At 40.5% G+C, this 6,663-nt stretch overlaps 1 long non-coding RNA gene across 1 annotated transcript; it reads right to left on the minus strand.

Annotated features, from left to right (window-relative positions):
• Positions 1 to 1,053: 1,053 nt before the first annotated feature.
• On the minus strand, positions 1,054 to 3,722 carry LOC120964638 (uncharacterized). The gene is made up of 2 exons (XR_012185443.1): positions 3,348 to 3,722; positions 1,054 to 2,936 (listed from the first exon to the last, which is right to left on the minus strand). It is a non-coding gene; the product is annotated as an uncharacterized lncRNA (long non-coding RNA).
• Positions 3,723 to 6,663: the final 2,941 nt, after the last annotated feature.

A 6,663-nucleotide genomic window follows, 5' to 3' on the forward strand; every position in this document is an offset into this window, starting at 1 on the left:
AATGAAGCTCAACATCAATATGAAGCAAAGATTTTAATGATCCGAAGCGACAACGGCACCGAGTTCAAGAACTACACCATGGATGAGTTTCTTAGTGATGAGGGGATCAAGCATCAATATTCCGCACCATATACCCCTAAAAATGGTGTTGCGGAGAGGAAGAACCGGACGTTGATGGGTGCGGCAAGGACCGTGATGGCGGAATTTAAATCTCCGTACAACTTTTGGGCCGAAGCCATTAACACCGCATGTCATGCATCCAATCGGCTCTACCTCTGCAAAGGCTTGAACAAGACTCCAAATGAGATACTTATCGGTAACAAGCCCAATGATGACCCACAAGTATAGGGGGTCTATCATAGTCCTTTTGATAAGTAAGAGTGTCGAACCCAACGAGGAACAGAAGGAAATGACAAGCGGTTTTCAGCAAGGTATTTTCTATAAGCACTGAAATTATCGGTAACAGGTAGTTTTGTGATAAGATAATTCGTAACGGGTAACAAGTAACAAGTGTAACAAAGGTGCAGCAAGGTGGCCCAATCCTTTTTATAGAAAACGATAAGCCTGGACGAACTCTTATATAAAACAAAGCGCTCCCGAGGACACATGGGAATTATTGTCAAGTTAGTTTTCATCATGCTCATACACTACAACAGGACCCCCCATATAGCAACGCATTTTTCCGTATCTAGATGTCCATATATGCGTTGTTAGTGTCTTTACCAACGGTTTGGGATGCGTAGCCTTATCCAGCGTTGCTAGCGCATAATGCAACGTTTATATCTCCGTTGGTAAAAGGGACCGTTGCAAGGATGCAACACATAAACCAGACTGGTGCAACACTTTTATATGTTGGTCATTAATGTAGATGAATCAAAATCCCATTGCCTGGCAACGGAGAATTCGCAACCCTTCAATTGTTGGTACTCACAAAATATGAAATAATATTATTATTTTTATATTTATTGTCAGAAATTAAATTAATGCTCCACTATGTATTGTGAAGAACAAATAGATAATTATGTATTTCAAGTGAAAAAAAACAAGAGAATATACTCACGGGAGGGAGAAATCATATATGAGATAAAATTGTTGAATTACAGCAGTGGGTATTACAAGAGAAACATCCTCCACATGTGATGAATAATCTAAATAGTTTCTTGACATTGAAACTAAAATTGAAAGCATCCATCAACATCCCAAAACTTAACTAAAACATAACCAGGGAACATCATCCCTACAACTTAATTAAAACTGGAAGCGTCCATCATCATAATCAGCATCATCATCAGGAACTTCATCGTCATAATTGCAGTATACTTGTCACACACCCATATAATGATCCATTTATCTTTTCAATCTACAAACAAAAAGCAAAACGAACTGTTAACACACAATGCATTGAAATGATGCAAGTAGTGACAGAGGCAGGATATTAGTCGCGTACAAATATTACTGAAGTTGTAACCATGAAAGAATTGCAAAGCTTAGCTTGTAAATACCTAATTTGCAATTTAAGTTCCTACCCTCATACAAATGAAATCCACAAGTATATCGCTTTTTGACAATGCAAGGATCATCCTCTCAGCCTTCGCAACATAGCAGACAGAATTTTCTTCAAACATCATAAAAAAATATAGTAAGATCATTGTACTATGCATACTGAAGTTCACACCGTTCTAAAGCAAATAAACAGTGTTTGTGTTCAATTAGCCTGATCAAACCCTTGAAGAGTTACAAATATATGCATCTGTCATTTATCGAGTTTACTCCTAACAGAAAATTGTGAACTTACTTCCACTAGAATTTTCATCTACTTTGTATATCAGTATATCACTAACAAGATTTCAAAGTCATGTGATCAAAGAGATTCGATATGATGTACTTACAACCAAAGCTCCATTTACTGTAGCATTGTAGTGTTGAATAGGCCATTACCATAGATGCAAATCTGGAAGTACGTTAATATGTATGAAATTTACAATCTTACTTATATTTTGTTCTCGCCCCTTTTGTTGCAGTACAACATGTCACAATATTTATATTAGTATATATATGTGCAGAGGTAGCAAGTAGCCAGCTAAAAAACAATTAATGCAAGCTGCAAAATATTGATCCGAAATACATATGAGAAGGCACTGCCTTTGCACAGTTCATTCAGCTACAGCTATATAAGCTTATCAAACTACATTTAAACAGAAGGACACATATTTTTGTGTGCCATGGCCTTGAATGCATAATTCAATTCAAGAAAACGCAATCACCAAACAGATGTAGAGAAGCAAAAGTTGTAGTCTGAAGTTGCAGTATACCTGATCATATATAATACATGTCATTTCTTAATCACGTGTCCACACCAATATACCTAAAAAATGCAGTAGCATGGAAAAAAATATAGGGGAGAGATGCAGCCTTCCAGTGAACTGCGTTTTCCAGCTATAAGCAAGCTTTGTAATAATATATAATCGGGTGAGAGGAGAGTTAGATCAACACTTCTTATTATGGGGTAAATTAATAAGTTATGTACCCCCTCCATTCAAAAATAAGTGTCCTGTACGATTTACTCTTCAACAACATATGGAACTTGTTCATTCAACACAAGTTGTTTATGGTATGAAAATTGAACAAAGAAACCATATACAAATATTGTCTTTATTCAGAGGAGTGTAAATGCTGGTCCTTTTATTGAGTTGTAGAGTAAAGTATCAGCATACATGAATCATCTATCACAAGAACACTAAGAAGACGGTGTGAACCACTAACTTATATAAGCAACAGTAGCTCGGAATGTGCACTCCTGGTGCAACGGTTCAGTGAGATTATACCCAAAAATGATGAACTTCACACGTGAGTACCTGCAATGCTTGGAATCCAGCTACTAGCAGGTGAACAAAATTTGATGGACACCATGTGCTTTTAACATTTTTTTCATTGGACTGCACAGGAAATAACATTTCTTAATATCACTGAACAACGCACTTGGTGCCAAGATTAAAAAATTATGATTATATGGTATGCTGATTCGAGTTACCATCCAGTGCAATGAAACTTATGTGTTGTATTTGCGCATTATCTATTTGAAACCTCAGTGGCCACCACATATTTTCGGACAATAACAACATTGATCACTAAGGTAACGTGTCCATCTTATACAGGATATTACAACTAAGCAATGTGTAGACACTGCATACTATGACAATCATGTACGAGTCTCTGATCTTTAAGCCACATACCTAATAGATGAAGAATAAAAGGCACAAATCATAAGCTTATTTAACTTCTTGGCTCGCTTACCAAAAAGAAGTTACGGAAGCTGACCTTCATGTGACCACGAATTTGGGACAAACCTGACAGATTTCTTCGGTGGGGAAGGAGATCTCGCGGTGATGGAGCTCGTGGACACGATGGTTTGTCATGGGGAGGCTGATGGCCGCGTCGGCGAGGGGCTGTGCGCTGACTCCATACCTTGCATCCCGTGCTCAGGGACCTGACAGGGACGGGGACGGAGTAGATGGCGGCGAAGGAGGATAGGGGAGGCGACAACGGCGGTGCCGACGACGAGACCTGATGCGTGCGAGGAGCCGACGGCGGCGCAGGAGACCTGGCGCGTGGGAGGCGGCGGCGGCGGCGAGGAGACCTGGTGCGTGGGAGGAGCCGACGGCGCCGTAGGAGAATAGGGGGTAGGAGGCGGCGGCGGCGAGGAGACGTGATGCGTGACCTGGTTCTCTTTTTTAGCGAATCGTGACCTACTGCTTGGCTGCCAATGCAATATAAGGCTATGTCAGAAACAGAAGCACGGATGGGCTAGACAAGAGGTTGGGCTTTACTTGGATTTGTGGCCGGTTGTAACATATCTGCAACGCATATTGTACAATGCTTTATATTTGTATCTATTGCGAATTTTGCATCACATAGTCAAAACGTTGTAGAATACGTGTTGCTTAACACGGTGTATCCTTGTAGTGATATGATTCACGTTCATTACTTTGATAATTTGATATGTGGGTGGACCGGTGCTTGGGTGCTGTCCTTACGTGGACAAGGCTCCTACTTATGATTAACCCCTCTCGCAAGCATCCGCAACTACGAAACAAGAATTAAGATAAATCTAACCATAGCATGAAACATGTGGATCCAAATCAGCCCCTTACGAAGCAACACATAAACTAGGGTTTAAGCTTCTGTCATTCTAGCAACCCATCATCTACTTATCACTTCCCAATGCCTTCCCCTAGGCCCAAATAAAGGTGAAGTGTGATACATCTCCAACGTATCTATAATTTTTGATTGTTCCATGCTATTATATATTCTGTTTTGGATGTTTAATGGGCTTTATTATTCACTTTTATATTATTTTTGGGACTAACCTACTAACCCAAGGCCCAGTCCAAATTGTTGTTTTTTTTCCTATTTCAGTGTTTCGCAGAAAAGGAATATCAAACGGAATCCAAACGGAATGAAACCTTCGGGAACGTGATTTTTGGAACAAACGTGATCCAGGGGACTTGGAGTGGACGTCAAGAAACAACCGAGGAGGCCACGAGGCAGGGAGGCACGCCTGCCCCCTGGGCGCGCCCCCCACCCTCGTGGGCCCCTCATGGCTCTCCTTATCGACTTCCTTCGCCTATATATACTCATATACCCTGAAAACATCCAGGAGCACGATGAAACCCTATTTCAACCGCTGCAACTCTCTGTACCCGTGCGATCCATTCTTGGGGCCTTTTCCGGTGCTCCGCTGAAGGGGGCATCAATCACGGAGGGCTTCTACATCAACACCATAGCCTCTCCGATGATGTGTGAGTAGTTTACCTCAGACCTACGGGTCCATAGTTATTAGCTAGATGGCTTCTTCTCTTTCTTTGGATCTCAATACAAATTTCTCCTCGATTCTCTTGGAGATCTATTCGATGTAACACTTTTTGCAGTGTGTTTGTCGAGATCCGATGAATTGTGGGTTTATGATCAAGATTATCTATGAACAATATTTGGATCTCCTCTGAATTCTTTTATGTATGATTGGTTATCTTTGCAAGTCTCTTCGAATTATCAGTTTGGTTTGGCCTACTAGATTGATCTTTCTTGCAATGGGAGAAGTGCTTAGCTTTCGGTTCAATCTTGCGGTGCTCGATCCCGGTGACAGAAGGGGAAACGACACGTATTGTATTGTTGCCATCGAGGATAAAAAGATGGGGTTTATATCATATTGCTTGAGTTTATCCCTCTACATCATGTCATCTTGCCTAATGCGTTACTCTGTTCTTATGAACTTAATACTCTAGATGCATGCTGGATAGCGATCGATGTGTGGAATAATAGTAGTAGATGCAGAATCGTTTCGGTCTACTTGTCGCGGACGTGATGCCTATATGCATGATCATGCCTAGATATTCCCATAACTATGCTCAATTCTATCAATTGCTCGACAGTAATTTGTTCACCCACCGTAATACTTATGCTATGTTGAGAGAAGCCACTAGTGAAACCTATGGCCCCCGGGTCTATTTTCCATCATATTAATCTCCCGTTATATCTATCACCGTTTATTTTTCTATCTTTACTTTCAGTCTTTATCATAAAAATACCAAAAATATTATCTTATCATCTCTATCAAATCTCACTTTTGCAAGTGGCCGTGAAGGGATTGACAACCCCTTTATCGCATTGGTTGCAAGGTTCTTATTTGTTTGTGTAGGTACGAGGGACTTGAACGTGGTCTCCTACTGGATTGATACCTTGGTTCTCAAAAACTGAGGGAAATACTTACGCTACTTTGTTGCATCACCCTTTCCTCTTCAAGGGAAAACCAACGCACTGCTCAAGAGGTAGCAAGAAGGATTTCTGGCGCCGTTGCCGGTGAGTCTACGCACAAGTCAAGACATACCAAGTACCCATCACAAACTCTTATCCCTCGCATTACATTATTTGCAATTTGCCTCTCATTTTCCTCTCCCCCACTTCACCCTTGCCGTTTTATTCGCCCTCTTTTCCGTTCGCCTCTTTCTCGCTTGTTCCTTGTGTGCTTGTGTGTTGGATTGCTTGCTTCTCACGATGGCTCAAGATAATACTAAATTGTGTGACTTCTCCAATACCAACAATAATGATATTCTTAGCACTCCAATTGCTCCTATTACCGATGCTGAATCTTGTGAAACTAATGCTGCTTTGCTGAATCTTGTTATGAAAGATCAATTCTCCGGCCTTCCTAGTGAAGATGCCGCTACACATCTAAACAACTTTGTTGATTTGTGTGATATGCAAAAGAAGAAAGATGTGGATAATGATATTGTTAATTTGAAGCTATTTCCTTTTTCGCTTAGAGATCGTGCTAAAACTTGGTTTTCGCCTTTGCCTAAAACTAGTATTGATTCTTGGAATAAGTGCAAAGATGCTTTTATCTCTAAGTATTTTCCTCCCGCTAAGATCATCTCTCTTAGAAACGATATCATGAATTTTAAGCAACTTGATCATGAGCATATTGCACAAGCTTGGGAGAGGATGAAATTAATGATACGTAATTGCCCCACTCATGGTTTGAATTTATGGATGATTATACAAAAAATTTATGCCGGATTGAATTTTGCTTCTAGAAATCTTTTAGATTCGGCCGCGGGAGGCACTTTTATGGAAATCACTTTAGGAGAAGCTACTAAACTCCTAGAT

This window comes from Aegilops tauschii, chromosome 1, assembly GCF_002575655.3.
Source record: "Aegilops tauschii subsp. strangulata cultivar AL8/78 chromosome 1, Aet v6.0, whole genome shotgun sequence".
NCBI lineage: Eukaryota > Viridiplantae > Streptophyta > Magnoliopsida > Poales > Poaceae > Aegilops > Aegilops tauschii.